The sequence below is a fragment of the Habropoda laboriosa genome, unplaced genomic scaffold, assembly GCF_001263275.1.
Source record: "Habropoda laboriosa isolate 0110345459 unplaced genomic scaffold, ASM126327v1 scaffold92, whole genome shotgun sequence".
Classification (NCBI taxonomy): domain Eukaryota; kingdom Metazoa; phylum Arthropoda; class Insecta; order Hymenoptera; family Apidae; genus Habropoda; species Habropoda laboriosa.
The window spans coordinates 723750-743884 of NW_017100268.1; the positions used below are offsets into that span (position 1 = coordinate 723750).

Sequence of the window (20135 nt, forward strand, 5' to 3'; positions counted from 1 at the left end):
ACGAAAAAACTCGTTGGACCAAGTGAATGAAACATCTTCTGTACTTTCTACGGAAACGATGTGTGTCTTCCTATGGAAATTCGTTGTATCATTACTTCTTTGACCAGATGAATGACACACGTTTATTATTCGCGTAAAGTGTTCTGTCACTGGAATCACTGTAGACCAATATTAGTTCATATCGCTGTTTCGAAAAACTGCGTCATTCACTCGCGACCAGTATTCTCGATTTTTCGATGTTCATGTCGTCAGGTAGAGAGACCAACTTGAACTGTTCACTGGTTTATCACAGTCACAGAAATGAATTTCAACGTAAAAGCTGACATCACCGTGTTCATGCCGAAATTTTTCTTTGATGCACCGCTGACGAGGATCAAAGTAATCCGGAGGATCAAAGTAATCAGAGCACCCGTTTTCCTAAAACTTAACGATCAGCGTGCAAGTTGCTCTCGCTGAAGCATTCGATTCTCAAAGACGTCTCGTGTGTCCGTTTTTAACGATCACGAATTTGCACTCGTAACTCACGATCCTCGAGACCTGCGTCCGCAACATTGCCTGGGAAAATCGCGGGAAAACTCACGAGAGCAACCCAGCGAACCACCCAAGATCCTTACTAAACCGTCTCGAACCAAGTTCTTCTTCCTTTCCGAACTTTTCACAGTACATACGTCTCGACCGATTGTATCAGTCAGATTGAATTATCCGTTCTCGAAGGAAGGGATAATCTCCTTGTAGACTCGTTCGAAAGATCATGGATCGACACGTGATGCATTTAACAGAGTACACTTTACTCCAGAAACACTGCGAATACTCCTCGATCACCTCGTGCTTCGTTCTTGTTCGATTCGATCGCATAAGAAAAAGTAGACACAGACGGAGGAGGTGTTTTCACGGTTCATGCACGTCGATTGTCCAGAACGAGTCCCTGTGGGTCGTTAACGACCGTCATCGCGATGTCGCGTGTGCGACGAGGGGCAAACCGGAAACGAACAACGAAAAATAGAAGCACGAGAGGTGGAGGAGACGGTTACACGCGCGGAAACGTCCAGAGCTCGCGCGGACGAGTGCGAGCGTAGTGGCACGAGAGCTTCGGTAAACTCACCGGGTGCTTCTTCGAAACGCGGAGAGCCGAGTAGAGACGACGGTAGCCGTGCAAACCCGAATGAACGGATCATGAGACTCAGCTGCCGTTAGGCGCCTCCATCCAGCCACCCCCATCGCGAAACGCCTGTCCGGTTGCGCCGTAGCACACTGATACCACCACCCCCCGTTTCTCACACCTATCGTTCCAGGAACACGCGCTATCTTCTTATTTTACTTATTGCATTTCGCAGCGGCTTATCCCTTTCCGTTGCCTCCAATTGAAATGTGTTGCTTATTCGTCACAAGTTATCAGAAATCCAGGGAAAAAGGGGGGTGAATCTTTGCACATGATTCGAATTCGAAAAATAGAGTTTCACATTTTTTTAACAATAAGGAATAAGTGTGCTTTAGAAGTCGCGAAAGTTGCTTAACAAAAATATATTTATGTGAATCCGATAACGCTTAACCTAATTTTGAAGTGTAGGCGACGCGATGCACGTAGAAAGAAAGTCTACGACAAAAAGTCTCGTGCCTTTTTCGGGGCTCCCTTAAGTAGCCCCTTTTCCCTGGGAAAGTCCCAGGAAGTGGGGGCGCGGATTGCCGAGGCAGTACTCTTGTCCTCGAGGACGAAGAAACTCGGAGATGTTTGAGAAAACATCTCTCGATTCTTCGCCTCGAGGGCCAAGAGTCGCCAGGCCTAAGTGCGTGGCCCCCCCGTGGCGGTCGCCACAGTGCCGTAGACATTTTCTCCTCCTTTTCGTACGTTCTGTTAAACGCGCACGTCTGAACGTTTGTTTCGCGAGATGCAGCCTTGGCCAAAAGTATTATGCACCCCATAAAATATGAATTATTTAAAAATATCTCGATATCAGGAGGAAATCAAACTTATTTGCCCAACATTTGACAATCACGGCAGTTTCTTTCTGACTTTTACCTTGTTTTTTTTTAATAGAATTAACTTACGTTGATAGTCGCTCAGTTTCTCTCTTTTCTTGGCATACTTCAAGGAAAGCTTTCTAAGTTTAAAAGCATTAACAGCAAAACTAAAGACGAACTGACTGCACATTGTGACTTTCAGGAAGAAGCATAAAGCGAAGATCAATTGTTTTACGACCCTCTATAAACCCTGTCAACTGTTTCAAAATTCCTTGGAACTGCTCGGACAGTGGACGATGAACAATACAGAAAGGTTTCGAAAAAGTAGTTTTCATTGTAAATTGTAACGGTAGAGGTGCTGAATATTTTTCGCCGACGCTGTACACTTCGCTTGTTGTTAAATATTGAAAGAACAAGCAGAGCTTTCGACGGTGTTTCGAAATTCCTCGCACAGCAGGGGGGGGGGGAAATACAGGTAGATCGCGACAAAAAAAAAAAAAACCACTTAAATTGAAAAAGGGATAAAAATAAAGAGTTCGGTCAACAGACGTTTCACAATACGATCAACAATTGTTATTCTTTATATCTTCACGCGATGCCTGACAACGATAAATCAGCAACGCGGCGAATGTCGTAAATCAAAATGAACGTGAAACGATGTTGGTAGTGTGATACCGTGCGCGCAACACAACTTGACCGGTGCTCGTTATAAGCCTGATTTGTACCTGTATTAAACTGAAATGAACAAACTGGTACGTGTGATCGTCACGCTCCATCAGCTGCTATTGCCAGGGCTAATAAGCCGGACGCGTAATCATGGTCGCAGCCCCGAATACCATAAAATAACATCACCGCTGACGACTGTTCTCTGATTTAATTTAACACCTTTTTAAACTAATTCGCTTTATTTTACAAGCCGCCCCCGTTCCACCGCGCTCTCGTGTTACGCGCGCTGTTTCGCAACAGTTACAATTCCCTTCGTTCAAGCATCGATGTAAAATACAGTGAGAAACGAAATGTTTCGCTATTTTTAATTCCCTGTTGCAACTCGTGGAAAAATATACACTGTTGCATGTTATTGCCCGTGGTTGTGGCGATGAACTTTCGAGCTTTGTGGATGTTTGCACGATGCTGTGCCGTCTAGATACTGGTTCGAAGGACCACCCAAATGATTGGGACTTGTAAAAACTGATCTATGGTATCGCGTGATGTGAGCTGGTTGCTCCTTGGTTCTCCTTGTTCGTGGTGGTTGAACTCGACTTCTGACTCCCCGACGTCGCGTCTCGGACGTCCGTGAGAGGGAATTTGTTAAGACACGCTGATTGGTTAAATGGTGAACAATTGCATTTGCCAATCAGCGTGTCTAATAGCGTCTTCACCGCCCTTCCAGTGCGCCCTTAGCGCGCTGTCACCTTGGAAGGGTGCGAGACGGTCGCGAGGGGTGGACGGAAAGTCCCAAAAATCTGGAATTTCCTCCGGGTGACTCATCGGCAAGCGGACCATTACGTACATGGTATGTTCGTAGACTAAAAATCTAGCAAAGCAATTCTAGTGACCCTCGGAGGAGGTAATGAGACCCGTGCAAGCAATAAACGAAAATCCTCAACTCAAAAATAACCGTTCCCGGTCGATCGTGCCATAAACCGTTTCTACAGAAAACCTAACAGTGGACCGATAAGGATTACCGCGTTGAATATGAAGCGTAAAAGTAAGAGAAAAATTTTTCAAATGAAAGTTGTTTAGTATGAAAAGAACCGGCGTATGGTCGTGAGAATGTTTTCATGGATAGTCACTAAAGGGATACAATGATCACCTCTATTTTTTTCTTATCTTCGCTATACGAAAGAATTTTTCTTAAGAGTAAAAATTTACTCTCTCTCCTTCGTGGTTCTGGAGGTATTCAAGATAGTCATTCATATTGGTCCAGCCTGTGTACTTTGCAAGGAAAGGAATAATTACAGTGATCGGTCGAACTATTAAATGGATTTTGCGATGACTTTGTATAATAAAACTACACCACACTATCCGCAGCATTCATTTCTAAATAGTTTTGTTAAATTTTCACGTATTTGCGAAAAATGAGAGACTCTGTGTTTTGAAAAAAATAACTTCAAAAGGATAGCCAGTGAATGAGTTATAAAGAGATATCGATTCTTTCAGGTGTTTCGTCGTAAATATATATTTATCGTTAACGTACATATGTATAGATATTGCGTTATCGACAAGCTGCGAACATTTTCAAATGAAGTTTAATGATAAATCCAAGCTGAAGTCACGTTTTAAACGTCGTTTCTCATAAATTATTGAATAAAACTAACTTGGTATATTCCTCGAACAGCAACTGGACCGGGAAATCCATTGGAAATTAAAGTAATTGGACCAGAAAAAATGAGTCGTATCGACGATACGCACGGCGTTATAAACAATCATGAAATAATATCCTGAACGCAGGTTTCAATGATGCTCGTAGTAAATATCGCAGGCAAATAATTGAGCGAATTCGCGTGTATAGTTAGGCAACTTACTTAGTTCCCTTCAGCGTGAACAGGGCCACCGTCGTAAATTTGACATAAAATTTATGCGACAAAATTGCAGCCTGATACAGAGTGCACGATACGTACAGATATCCAACGTTATGATACATGGACGCGGCGCAGAATTAATGCAATAAAATATCAACGATACGCAGCCCCGGAAATTCCGTGCCGTCTAGTGTCGCCATTGCAATCGTATGCCCGTAAACATGTCAGTTCCGTTCAAATCAGTTTCTTTCACCTTTTTCTGCTTAATTTCTATCGGTTCCATAAAATCCACGAGTTTACAGTGAATTTGAAAAAGTACTTTACAAATACGTATTGCCAGGGAACAATATATTAACGTCGCATCGAAATTAATCCGAGTTAATGTACTTACAAGGGATCATCCTGAAATGATAATCACCGATCTTGTGGAAACTTCGGTATATTGTAGTTCTGAAATTGTATTTCTTCAAGTACTACGATATACCAAAGTTTCTTCAATATCGATGATTGCCACTATGGGATGTTCCCTTGCTAGAACCAACAAAGTGTGTAATATGAAGAAATTGGATTACAGGAAAAGAAGATGTGTAGATAAAAATTTTGCAAGTGCATACTTAACTTAGGAAATTTGAACGAAATGATAATTCGATACTTTGAACGACCGTGTAAGTATAGTGTATTTCGAATTAATTCTAGTCTTCTAATTCAATCGTTCGGTTCAAAGATAGTCGTTTTCAGTTTACACACTTTTCAACCATTCCGGTCTCCGGAGCTTTCAAGATCTGTGAATGGGCTTGCGTTGCGATTCGTATTTGGCACAGCGTGTACTGATCCCGTGATATTTATAAATAGAAAAAGAAAGAGTTGCGTTCGTACGCCGGATGCAATTTGGTCACGTTAAATTCAGCGCTGGGCACTTCCTCCCAGTTTGACACTGTGATATTCAGTCGAAAACATTTCGTGTTCACGGTGTGCCTTCGGAAAGATGCGTTCGTAATAAGATTCTCGATGTAACGCGCAATAAGCCTGTGTGTACATGTATATACGCGAGCGTGTACCTAAAAGCAGCGATTACAGTTTAGCATGTCCGTTAATTAAATATTAGTCAACATTGGTGAGAATTTAATCGCATATTGAAATTAACGCTTTCCTAACAATACGCACCGTTCGCTGACCATAAATTCCAATTTCAAATGTACGACATTCGCCAGTAATACGGTATTTGCTTCACCCACTTAACCGGCATTATGGTATTATCCGCCATCAAATTATAGCCAGCATTCGTAGAATTTATTACCTCGTTTGTTTCGCAACAAAAATTCGTGTCTAAGGGGTAAATCCACCTGGAGTGTTTAACCTCGCCTCTCATGCTACACTGAACATTGCAGAGGAAACTTATCGTTATACGGATGCACGTTTAATGGTCCACGCATATTTCTCTTTCTATTTTCCTCCTTCCCCTTCTTTTACACGTTTATATTTGTTATTCTTTATTCATGAATGTACAGTTAATATCGTACCTCGGGCTTTTTATGCTTGTGCGTCTGTGAAAAATGTCTGCGGTAATATTTCACCGGGACTTAGGACAACTACCTCCCAAAATGAGAACATTCGACAGTAATACTGGACAAAGAGCAGGTGTAATGTTTTTTAAACAAAAATACTTCAACGATGAAAACTTAATCGTGAAAATCTCGATGTCGATACGGAATTGCGTTCCTGCTCCACTGCAAAAGTGTATTAAAATTCCCCGGCCAAGGAATTCAAATTACCGTACAATTCTGGTGAAACGGTAAAAACTAAAAATGTCCAGAATAGCAATCTCGTACTTCTACTCAATGAACGTCGTTTTTTCGACCCACTGTATATACACGTTGGCAAGCCGCGAGTGTGAATACCGCAGGAGATTAAGAACCCCAAAATTAGCTCGTAAACCGGATTTAGGGTTTTTAACACACTAAGGACACGCCGGTTTATCGAGTCACGTTGCGCCGGAATTCACGAAAATTCAGTGTCAATTCATTATTCGACCTCTGTTCTGTTACGTACATTCACAATCATTCCGCATGCTTCGAACGAAATTGGAATTTTCAGCGAGTTCGTCTCTCTTCCGAACATCTCTTTTTCTTTTTTTTTTTTTTTTTACCATGGAGAGATTGATCCGCTTCTCACTTCTCTTTTTTTTTGTTTTATTTTAAAAGTCATTATACACCTCGACGCACCGAACCATTGTAAAGCCATCGAGGGACTGAATATTTTCGCATCCTTTTCCGCTAGATTTTATGGGCAAATCGGTGTCAGACTTTGACAAGTGGGAACTTTTCAGGCTCCCCTATCCATACAGGTGGCTGCTTCCTCCATAACCGTACATCCAGCCATCCAGATTTATTGGAACCTCGTGAGAGTGAACATGAAAATTAACATGCGAACTGGTAGGTGGATCTTACAAATCTTCGATATTGTTAAGGATACTTATGTTAAGGCGTATCCTGTAGCCGGATTTATGGCAGCGAGTCAAGTGGTCGCCGTCGCAGGCAAATATCGCTTTCTCAAAATACCACAAGTGTTTATTGCGTTGCCTGCGACACTTAGTCCCTAGGACCAGAAAAATAGAAAAGTGGCCCACGACTTTTGCCAACGTCGATGGGCCACTTGACTTTAACAAAGCCTAGAAAAGCGGAGATTCCACAGGATTCTCCGGTCGTTGTTTACCCCACCCTAAGATAACGCGCTAAGGGCGAAATGGAGGGAGGTTGCGATGCACCGGAGTAAACTGCTTGGTGATTTAGAAAAGGAAAAATCACCAATCAGGGTGTTTTTGGGAAAATAGGAGTCTTCGTCGAGGGAAACCGCAGAGACTCCAGCAGAAACACTTGGCCACTCGCAAGAAACACTTGGCCATTCGCGAGAAACACTTGGCCACTCGCAAGAGAAACATCTCTCACTTCGCAGTAGAACATCAGGACATTGGACTCGCGCACATTTAACATTTAAGAACTCATGAACATTGTGCAAGCCAACAAATATAATTAAGCTTGACCGAGAATCGTGGTTTTTTGATCAAATGCGAAACCAATGGACACGAATGGTACGTACATTTTTCTTTTTTCTTCTTCAGATTTTCTATCTGCTCTCGGGTAAATGCGTTATTCGTTTCCTCTTGGGGTCACAAATTTCCTCAACTTAACCGTATTCTACATTCACATTTCCTTATCACTAACTTATATCTAATTCTCTTATACTTACCCATTTCTTACTCTTGTCACTACCGTTTGAGAGAAAAAGAGAGAGGGAAAGGGCCATCGTACTCTTTTCTATTTACATATCCTTGGAAATGAATACAAATGAAAGAAATCAGAGTTTCACGTCAGAAGTTGTCGTTTCTTTTCACATTTCACTTCACCTATCTGAATATTCATTTATCCATTCGTTTATTCGTTATTCATCGCTGAAAATCTCAAATTATCCAAGACAAACTTTGCGTCGCGATAAATCTTTCCAACAGCGATAGCGATGTGACTTCTCGAGCGACCATTAGATCTTTGTAATCTCTTCGTTGGAGATGAAAACGACTGAATGAGAAGTAGAAACTACCGTGTAACTGATTCCAGTTCTAAAGCAATAAACACGAACGAGTTTCTAACAAGATCTGATACAGGTATTAAAAGCAACTCGATTATCATTGATCTTCATAGTTCGAAAGTTATCAGGGTATAAAGCTAGCTCTACCGAAGTGCACTGTAAAACTACCAACCAATATAATTCATAAAAACAAACGTAAAACAGGCCACCTAATTGTGTTCTCTGGCTACGATGGTACGAGGAAATTTTCGTACGCGATTTAAATGATTTCAAAGGGTGAGTAACACGAGAGAGAAATTTTGAGAAAAAATGAAAGCGAGTTTCACATTTGATTAAAAATTTTACAGTCCATGGTCGTTCTAAGCTCGTATTATTATGCACAATACACAGCAGAAAAAAAATATATACATTCGTCTAAAAACACATAGGTGACATTGAAGAAAACCGAAAAAAATCTTCTCTTCCGTCTTGTTCACCCTTTGAAACCGTTTAAATCACGTATAAAAAATGTCTGCTACCGCCGTAGCTAAAGGAAATAATAAAGTGGCCTGTTTTACATGGCCCACCCTGTACAACGTAGCTATTGCCACATGTTCTACATTAATAAGCAACTATCAGGAGAACGCGCGCATATACGCTTACACAACCCCGTAAATATATCAATACGCGAGGGAATCGGACTTCGAAATTAGCCCGCGGATTGATGGCTACAGTTTTAAACCATGGCAAGAGCCAGTCAGAGTCTGCTGTCACGATACGCTCTCTCGACAGGCACACAGGTGCACATCCAGAACAAAACATACATTCTCCATTCTGCTGTCGAATATTCAGAGAGGCTTTTAACAATTCATCAATACCGACAGTGGCGGCTTTACTTGTAACCCTTACCTCGACATTTTACGATCTTCCTGTCGACAACCCGCCAAAACGCATGACGAGAACGTCGATGATAGCGTAACGCGAATTATTTTCTTCGTAATTTCGTGAAAGTTCTATCTCGTCGCGTTTTAACGTAGGCATAAGTCGGTGGAACCGATATAGCGAGGTCGTAAAATTAGTCAGACGTTAAAGTACACGTAATTTAAGCTCGAAGACAGTAATTCGGGAGAGATGTCGAGCTGAAACGTTGCTCAGGGCCATTCTTTGCTTCTTCCGTTGCGGTGTACTGAAGAAATTCGTCTGCGCCTTAATCGTTGACAACTGTAGGTTAATTTTTATCGATACAGAAATGACTTGAACTACTAATCTTAAACGGAAGATTGGAAATTTGAAATATCAATTCACAATTGTACATCAATCGGTGACGCTGATCAATGGTTTAACTTACGACCTCGCAATATCACCTCCATCAACTGTAACACCATGGAACGAGGAAGTTTCTTGAACGGTACCTTCGGTCGATGAAAACGCAAGATGCAGGAAAATTGACAGAAATATACTTCACCTGATTTTCACCTATGCTTCCAGTAAGCTGGAACTGTCGACTCGATCGACGTACGAAAATCCTTTCGGTATTGTACGTCGCACGTTGCTTAAGAATAAATATTTCCCCGCGTGAAGCAGCTCTGCTACGTCTTTGTTGAGAAAGTTCCGCCAACCACGGTCCCAATATGTGCAAACTATGTGAAACAATATCGTTAAGTGGCCCTAGAAATAGTTCCAGTTCTCCTTGTTACATGGTACGTGAGCAAAGGTACATGTGTACTTACTAACTGCGACGACAGAAAACGAAACGAGTTATTATCGGCGTACCGTGGCTGTGTATAATTCAAGACCTTTCTCGCAAAACTAGACGTTATAAAACAGCGTATTTATAGAAAAGGTATCTCAAACGGAGCCAACTATGGACGGTGAATTTGGCCAAGTTTCACGGACTATGTTTCGCCCTGTTGCATGAGACGATGTTCTTGCTGCAAGTGGTGCTTACTTTCGAATGCTCAGTCTAGAAAGAAGGAATCTATCTTTCGTTCAGGGATTTGCCTGGTTGAAACAGTGACTTGAGAGGAGGAGCGTACTTGTTTAAACCTTAGCTTAGTTTCCTTTCAAACTGCGCCGCTTTGAGCATTTGAATATGTGGGAATGGCAGTTTCGTGTGAATGTTTACGACGTGTCAGAGTACGCTGAAATTTCAAACGTGACCGAGGGACGTTTGGGTTAGAGCGATAGAGATGCGAAAGAAAATTGTTTGGGACAGAGTGCTTGGTCGTTATTCCCACGCATCCCTGATTAATTACTATTGGCAGCCTTACTACTGTGAATTCCTGAGTTGTCACCAAGAAACCCTCGTCCTGATGCACTCAGATCATTTTCCCATCAAATTGCCAATCTTTTCTCTCAATATCCCTACGAGCTCTTGACCTTTGCCAAATGAATGCATTCGCGACCTTCTCCCTCCCACAACCCCCAAAAACCTGGTATAAATGCAGCCCCAAAAAAGGCAGAACACTCGCTATCCTACGGTCGGTAAGAGACATTATAAGACTCTAACGTGAGCATAACTTTGGCAATGTTGCGCGAATATATAATTGTTAAATTTTTACGATAAATATCATTCCTGCGTCTCTAACCTACAAATCCCGAGGGACTTCCTTAAATAATCCTCTGCAAATATGATAAGAGAGTTTGTGAAGCTAAGCTAGAACTAAACGTGCCAAATGTCAATCTGTAGGAATTAATCGAAAAGTCGACCGGCGAGAAAGTTTTCGCCAGTATCCTTGGTAGCTTGCAAATACACCTATACCAGTCAGGATGACAAATGCAAGTCAGGAACAGATTTGCCGTTCCACGAAACGTTGCCCATAAAAACATCAGGAACTGCTATCACTTCCACGTGAATAGTAGGCACTGATACCGGTTGATTAATTAAGTGCACGACGATAAGTTCGCCGCGCTGCTGGAAAATGGTTCATTGTGATGACAAAATGGATCTGCCGGTAGCAGACACCTGTAATTCAAGATGGCGAACGAGAGCATGCCGGGGCATTCAATCAACCAGCGACGGATAGACGAAGCCGGGAGGTCCCCGACGAATTTCCAATAGACATTTAATTATCCCGGGAAACGGATGGCGGTACCTTTAAATTTCGCACACGCGAAGCAACCCGGCCTAGCTCGAGCAGCTATTCCTGTCGCGGTTTTGACGTTGACGTCCAAGAGCGGAAACACGATACACCTTGTAATTCGTCAACGTGGGATAGCACATCAACGTAAAAATTAAATTGATTCAACGACACTCTGTTTTGTCGTACCTCGACGAAACGTTTTCTTTCCGCGTAACGATGAAATTAGGTAATTGGACAAATAGAGAAACGATGATTAATAAGATAATGTTTACAGCTAGATTCCTTGGAACGTTGGATCTGGCAAATTTTTGAGATTGTAAAATGTCGTTGGATAATGAGAAGAAGATTGAATGAATTAATAAAGTCATGAAGCTTTCTTTCACCTCTCTTACTTCGAACTTTCGATAAAATTTGATCGTAGGTTTGTTTTATTCATGTATGAAATAGTTATCCGAAGTTGTTCGAGTTAGAGAGGAGTCATGAGTTAAGAGAAAGGGGGATAATACCGTGGCAGAATACACGATGTAGAAAACTTTTCTCCTCGTGCAGCAAAACTTTAATTATTCATTACAAAGTTTAGAACTTTACTTATTCCTTTGGAAACGCAACGTACTTACTGTCGCCTACGTCATCACGTATTGTCCGGCAAAGCAAACTTGAGGCTTCAGGCGGGCTTTAGGGACTAGAAGTGGCAGATGTAGGAGAAGTTGCGACGCGTCGTTGTTAATCAGCCAATAGTGATAGAATAAGGCTATCGTAGTTACTCTTACGTCTTCGTTGATAGTCAACCAATTACGATAATCTGGAGGATCCAAGAAAGAACAGAGAGATTGAGCTGTTCAGTCTGCCGCCAGCGTTCGAAGCAGAAGTATCGAGAGAATCATTCAGAGCATCTTCAGAAATGAAGTATTATCAGGTTAGTTGATTATTAAAATCGAAATTCTTTGAATTTTGTGCTGTTAATAATAGTTATTGCAAATTAGAGCATAATTGCGTGTAGCAAGCAGTTTAACATTGATATGTATTATCAGGTTAGTTGATTATTAAAATCGAAATTCTTTGAATTTTGTGGTGTTAATAATAGTTATTGCAAATTAGAGCATAATTGCGTGTAGCAAGCAGTTTAACATTGATACTTATAATCGATCTTCAATTGCTTTAATATTACTAATAATGAAGATAGTAAAATTAAGTTTCTGGTTTATTTTCACGTACTTAAATTGTAAAATAATTAGCGTTTCTTGTTAAATAACGATTTAGGTGATAGTTCAGAATTATTAGAAGTATTAGATATACTTGTTGCATGATTCAACTTAATAAAACAGCTTCGTTTATTAATTTTGCATCGAACTAACAATTGCATGCAGTAGATTAGTTAGAAATTGTTTATAACTTTTATTTAAGATTTGAAAATTTATGTTCTTTTTGTTTAAATAATATATGGAGGGTACAAGGCCACCACAGGAATAAAGGAAAGGACTTCCTCATCGGGAAAAATGAAGAAATACAATTACTTATCAAGAAATCAATGATTTATTGTAAAATTATTGTTTAAAATGTATATTACAAAAGGTTACAATATACCAGTATTGTTTTACAGCACTTTACAGTCTATTTACTGCTCCCTTACGCTCCAAATCCAGACCATCGTCAGGAACGAAGTATGACAGGTTAGTTAATTTTTTCAATAGAAATTCTTTGAATTTGATGCTTTCAATAATAGTTATTGTAAATTAGAGCATGATTGCACGTAGTAAGCAGTTTAAAATTGATACTTTTAAGAAATTTTCAGCTGCTCTAACGTTGCTCGTAATATAGTTAGTAAGATTAAATTTATACTTCATTTTTAAGTACTTTGACTCTGGAATGATAAGTATTTCCAGTTAAATAACAATTTACCCCATTGTTTATAATTATTGTATGCCTTGAATAATATTATCGTACGTTTCAACTGAATAAAACAGCTCAATATATTAATTTTCCTTTGAATTTAACCATTGTATTCGATAGATTAGTCAGAAATTGTTTATAACTTTTATTACAAATTGGAAAAATTAATGTTCTTTTCGTATGAATTACAGATGGACCTTCCAGGACACCCTAGAAATCAAGGAAAGGACTTGAACATCAGGAAAACTGAAGAAATACAATTATTTATGAATAAATCAGTTGTTTATTGTAAAATTATTGTACAAAATGAATATTACAAAAGGTTACAATATACCAGTATTGTTTTACAGCACTTTACACTCTATTTACTGCTCCCTTGCACTCCAAATCCAATTGTTTATGCAATAAACCCATTGTTTAAACAATTTTCCGTTGCAAAAGTCGATAAATTAATGGCAGAAACCACCAGGAATGCGTTTCCATCGAAAAAATCGAAAAAATCCCGAAATTCGAGCGAAAACTACGAAAATTAGAGAAAGTTTTCGAAAATCGCGCCGAATATACTCGTTCGGTGCTAAGGTCCTCGAGAATTCCTGGAATTTACGTCATTTCCGAGAAATGACGTAAATTCCAGGAATTCTCGAGAACTGAAAGTTTCGAAGGCCCGTTGGTCAATTCTCGGAATCGCCTCGATTCTCGGAAATTTCGTCATTTCTCGGAAATGACGAAATTTCTGAGAATCGAGTCACTTCCAGGAAGTGACCTCCTATCATATCATGTTCGCCTATTAGAAAGTCGATTTTCGACCAAAAATTTTCGAAAATCGGAAATCGTGACTTTCTAATAGGCGAACATGATATGATAGGAGGTCACTTCCTGGAAGTGACTCGATTCTCAGAAATTTCGTCATTTCCGAGAAATGACGTAAATTCCAGGAATTCTCGAGAACTGAAAGTTTCGAAGGCCCGTTGGTCAATTCTCGGAATCGCCTCGATTCTCGGAAATTTCGTCATTTCTCGGAAATGACGAAATTTCTGAGAATCGAGTCACTTCCAGGAAGTGACCTCCTATCATATCATGTTCGCCTATTAGAAAGTCGATTTTCGACCAAAAATTTTCGAAAATCGGAAATCGTGACTTTCTAATAGGCGAACATGATATGATAGGAGGTCACTTCCTGGAAGTGACTCGATTCTCAGAAATTTCGTCATTTCCGAGAAATGACGTAAATTCCAGGAATTCTCGAGAACTGAAAGTTTCGAAGGCCCGTTGGTCAATTCTCGGAATCGCCTCGATTCTCGGAAATTTCGTCATTTCTCGGAAATGACGAAATTTCTGAGAATCGAGTCACTTCCAGGAAGTGACCTCCTATCATATCATGTTCGCCTATTAGAAAGTCGATTTTCGACCAAAAATTTTCGAAAATCGGAAATCGTGACTTTCTAATAGGCGAACATGATATGATAGGAGGTCACTTCCTGGAAGTGACTCGATTCTCAGAAATTTCGTCATTTCCGAGAAATGACGTAAATTCCAGGAATTCTCGAGAACTGAAAGTTTCGAAGGCCCGTTGGTCAATTCTCGGAATCGCCTCGATTCTCGGAAATTTCGTCATTTCTCGGAAATGACGAAATTTCTGAGAATCGAGTCACTTCCAGGAAGTGACCTCCTATCATATCATGTTCGCCTATTAGAAAGTCGATTTTCGACCAAAAATTTTCGAAAATCGGAAATCGTGACTTTCTAATAGGCGAACATGATATGATAGGAGGTCACTTCCTGGAAGTGACTCGATTCTCAGAAATTTCGTCATTTCCGAGAAATGACGTAAATTCCAGGAATTCTCGAGGACCTTAGCACCGAACGAGTATATTCGGCGCGATTTTCGAAAACTTTCTTTAATTTTCATAGTTTTCGCTCGAATTTCGGGATTTTTTCGATATTTTCGATGGAAACGCATTCCTGGTGGTTTCTGCCATTAATTTGTCGACTTTTGCAACGGAAAATTGTTTAAACAATGGGTTTATTGCATAAACAATTGGATTTGGAGTGCAAGGGAGCAGTAAATAGAGTGTAAAGTGCTGTAAAACAATACTGGTATATTGTAACCTTTTGTAATATTCATTTTGTACAATAATTTTACAATAAACAACTGATTTATTCATAAATAATTGTATTTCTTCAGTTTTCCTGATGTTCAGGTCCTTTCCTTGATTTCTAGGGTGTCCTGGATGGTCCATCTGTAATTCATACGTGAAGAACATTAATTTTTCCAATTTGTAATTAAAGTTATAAACAATTTCTGACTAATCTATCGAATACAATGGTTAATTCATAGGAAAATTAATATATTGAGCTGTTTTATTCAGTTGAAACGTACGATAATATTATTTAAGGCATACAATAATTACAAACAATGGTGTAAATTGTTATTTAACTGGATATACTTATCATTCCAGAGTCAAAGTACTTAAAAATAAAGTATAAATTTAATCTTACTAACTATATTATGAGCAACGTTAGAGCAGCTGAAAATTTATTAAAGGTATCAATTTTAAACTGCTTACTGCATGCAATCATGCTCTAATGTACAATAAACTATTGTTAAAAGAGAAAAATTCAAAGAATTTCTATTTTAATAATCAACTAACCTGATAATACTTCATTTCTGACAATGCTGTGGATGATTCTCTCGATCCTTTCGCTTTGAACGCTGGCGGCAGACTGAGCAGAACAATCGCTGTGGTCTTTCTTAAAATCCCCAAATGAAACTCTTCCAATCAGAAACTGCGTGGTTTCTAATGTTCCTCCCGTTGAAATACCATTCGATTTAAAGTATAGAGCCTGTGACAATGTTGTCAAAGTCTGGTTATAATTATTTGGAACAATTGTTGCTGAGGCACTCCTAATTATACTGTAAAATTGAGAAAATTCCGATTAAGTAAGTTCTATATGAAACATTTTTTGAGTAACGAATAGTTCGGGAGATAATTGCACGGATTGATTAAAATGAAATACCTTGTATGCACATATATTTCTTGGAGTTGTTCTCTGTTTACTTCGTCCTGGACAAAAAGCTTCTTCGAGGGAAGAATTTCGAGAATATAGACTATTTATAGAAAATATCTATGGAGGAAAATAAAAATTCCCCCCAAAAAAACAACATGGAATCACCCGTATACTCGGTCAAGATGTTGTTGATTGTTCTGCCGGCTGATTCCTCGACATACAACGTCCATAAGTTCACCAAGAGCTCTGTGTTCCGTAGAAAAGTGGCGTTATGAAAGCCTATGCGCATGGTGCTTCGTTACTCGAGGAATTCCACGGAAACGAAGAGATGCGAGGAATATTTTCTTTTTCGTTCCCGTTGACGAGCTGACAGGAAAAGAAGGGAAACGTAGAATCTCGACTAACGAGGAAAATCGGGGCCATGAAATTCAGGCAAATACAAATAGAGAAAGCGGGAACGCTAGAGGAAGCTGGCACGCTTCGAATGTTTCGGCATCTGGTTTGACCTGTCTCTCAGCATATCCGGTGTAACCCGTAAGAATGAAGTGCCACTGCTCGCCGCCCGGAAACGAATGCAGAATCCGCAAACTGCACGTTGCCCAGAATGATGAATGAAACGTTACTGTGGCAACGATGCAGAGGAGAAAGACCTACTGGCCATCGTTGTTCGCATCAGGAAAGATGGTCTGCAATTTTCTCCCGGTTCTCGAGAGCACGTCGAAAGATTTCAACCACAAAATCGGAACCTCTCTGTACACAGTTAAAAAATACGGCCGTATCTCTGTACGCGTAACTTCCACCAGAAACTTCTTCTCTCTGTCGCATTCCTCTTTGCACTAACATTCCCACCGTACAGTATGCTGTAAATGTAACAAGTACAAATAACACCCATTGAAACCATTTAAATTACGTATAAAATTTTTCTCGTACCACCGAAGCTGAAAGAGATAATTAGATGATCTCTGTTTTACATGTCCCATCTTGTATTACAGTACACACGTGTCGATAAATATATAAGCATTATTTGGTTCGATGTTGTTTTCTTTTATTTCTTGAAAAATTCTAATTAAAGAAACAATATAATTTAGTAACAATATAGTGTTGCACTGAGGAATTTCAAATTAAAGTCGTCAAGAATAACCGTGAGTATCGTACCTGCAGCGATAATCTCAACGAATATATACAGCCGGTTATTAAGGAAATAACGTTACCAACTTGCACTTCTAATTACGAGGGACTGAAAACACGATGCTGCAGTCCTTGTTAATTATTGTACAGCAACATTTCTCTATACTTATTAGTGTCCCTTGATTATAATATTCTGCTTAGAATGGGTTGCAGCCGGTTCTCCATGTTTCGTGTCAAGATATCAACAGATTTTATTAGCTTCATTTGGAAGCTCGTCGGTAACGAAGAATACTTCTAAATTAAAAAATAACAAAAATGAGGGTAGACATTATTAAGGACTTTATGTTACCAACTATTTTGCTTATTTTAAAATATTCTACAATGAGAAAAAGTATTTTAAATAGATACATATAATACCACTTGATAAAGCTTCTACTACAAGTAATTACAAATGTTTCTTGTAACGTATAACACTTTCACCAAATATATAATTGTATAAAAACATAAATTTATATTTAAATCATTATTACTATCACAGGAGAGATATAGGGATAGACCTAACACCTAATGCATTTTTCTGTCCACGTGAGGAGGGCTTAGAGTGCTCTTACCACTTTCGTGTCGCTTCCTATATTACCGATTCGGTATAGAATAAGATTACAACATTGGTAGTGGTTGAAATTAGAACTAAACGTAGCTGTGAAATTACAAATAAAGTATACGACAGACTGTAAAATGCTGTAAAGCAATACTGGTATATTGTAGCCTTTTGTAAAATACCTTTTGTACACTTATCTTCCAATAAATAATTGAATTTCTTCATTTTTCCTGATGTTCAAGTCCCTTCCTTGATTTTTATGGTGTTCTGCAATGTACATCTGTAATTCATACGAAAAGAATATTAATTTTCTACTATCTACATTACTATGTACATTGTTAGTAATGTCAAAGCAATTAAAAATTTGTTGTAAGTATCAATTTTAAACTGTTTACTATATGTAATTATACTCTAATTTACAATAACTATTGTTAAAAGAGAAAAATTTAAAGAATTACTACTTTAAAAATCAACTAACCTGATAATACTTCATTTCTGATGATTCTCTCGATGTTACATGAGTAAGACAAGGAAAGGTATAGGGAGAAAATATTCTGTCCTTGTCTATCGTTATTCCTTTCCTTGTCTAATTCATTTCTCTAGTACTATCCTTATCTAACGCTATTCGTTTCCTTGTCTCTCTTCGCTATTGCTATCCCCGTCATCCCTATTATATTTAATTGATTCTTATAATCAATTTTTAATTGTTTTAACATTACTAATAATGTAGATAGTAAAATACAGTTTCTCGCTTATTTTCAAGTACTTTATTTATAGAATAATTAGTGTTTCGTGTTAAGTAACAATTTAGATGGTAGTTAATAATTATTGCAAGTATTAAATGAATTTGTTACATTATTTGACTTAATAAACAAGCTTCATTTCTTAATTTTACATTGTATTAACAAATGCAGACAGTAGATTAGTTGGAAATTGTTTATAACTTCTATTGAAAATTGAAAAATTAATGTTCTACTTGTGTGAATTACAGATGGAACATTCAGGCCACCAGTTGTACAAAGTCCTATACCTCGTCTGTGATAAGATATTATATCGACTGTAGTTATATACTCTATCGGTATTACAATATTAATAGTTAATACAAACGAATACCAATTCCAATATTTAATTTTAATTCAGAAACATAACATTTCTTTATGACTAAAACAATTAATATAAATTTTAAAAGCTCAACACAAAAATTACAAACATACATAAAATAAAATTGTATAAAGCATTTCTTCTATAGTCATTTATTTATAATAAATTGTTTAAATTTTACAATCCTCTTACAAGAATTATTTAACTTCTTCATATCAAGTTATTATTAATATTAAAGCAGCACAAATTATTAACGGAACATCAATATTCACGTCTTTTCAAAAATTATTCGTACTAGTGAGAAACTAATTCTACACTTGGCATCCCTGCGAAAAAGGCATGCTGTCTCGAAACGGCAATAAAATGAAATAAAGCTGAGCTGCGAAAAAATTTTATTTAACCGTGCAGCGTTTAGGTAGTACAAAATATCCAAATTAATAGATTAGTTAAATATTTGATGACGCTGACACTATGTTTAATATCATTTTTATAGACCAAACTACAAAACAAGTTTTATATTGATGTTGACTTTTGACTGTGAGAAATACATTTCTGGTACAATTGCTCTAGTGGTTCGTTGAACAAGGTAGGGAGGGTCTCTTCAATTCATTATATGTTTATATATTTCATTATAATTATGTGATAATCATTGATCCACATTTCTGCAAACTTATAGTATTACAATGCGGCTTATGTCGTAGCAGAAAATAATTTATATACATAAGTTCTGTTATATGCTAACTTGTCCATCTATTTTCGCACTAAGAACGTAATCCAGAATCAGTACTTCTTAAAAAATATATTAATAACTCTTAGGTATTTATTCGCAACATCACATGTACAAAGTGGTTAAAACTAAAGTAAGAGACACTGAAAATTACGTGATACGTCGATTAATTGTTCAACCTAACCTCAAACTCACTCTTTTAAAACGGGAAGGAGATGTCAGTTTAGCCAGTATAAACCAGTTATATTACGGATTCTTTAAATCTTCTTAATCTTTTATATTACTTACGTCGTTGCTGCGTGGTGAGTAATTTATTTATATCCTTTATATGCTATTTTGATACATATATATAAATTGCTTTTGTGCATCTCATTTTATATTAATTATTATAATTGCTTTGTTCAGTTATGTTTGTTTGATTCTCCTGGTTAAATAAAATTTAAAGTATTCTTATAAAAATAACTATATATCATAATCAGTAATACATGTAAGACATTATGCAAGAACTGTCTATTTGAACTGTAATAAAATACTGTAATTAATGTTGAATAAAAATA

The 20135-nt window shown here is 38.2% G+C and overlaps 1 protein-coding gene across 1 annotated transcript in view; it reads left to right on the forward strand.

The window, feature by feature from the left end:
* The first annotated feature begins 19385 nt into the window (after positions 1–19385).
* The window catches only part of LOC108573454 (DCN1-like protein 5), a 2183-nt gene continuing 1433 nt past the window's right edge, over positions 19386–20135 (forward strand). The window contains exons 1-2 of the mRNA XM_017935908.1: positions 19386–19437; positions 19668–19880. The gene's annotated coding sequence lies outside the window, so the exon portion shown is untranslated. The remainder of the gene's footprint in view (positions 19438–19667; positions 19881–20135) is intronic.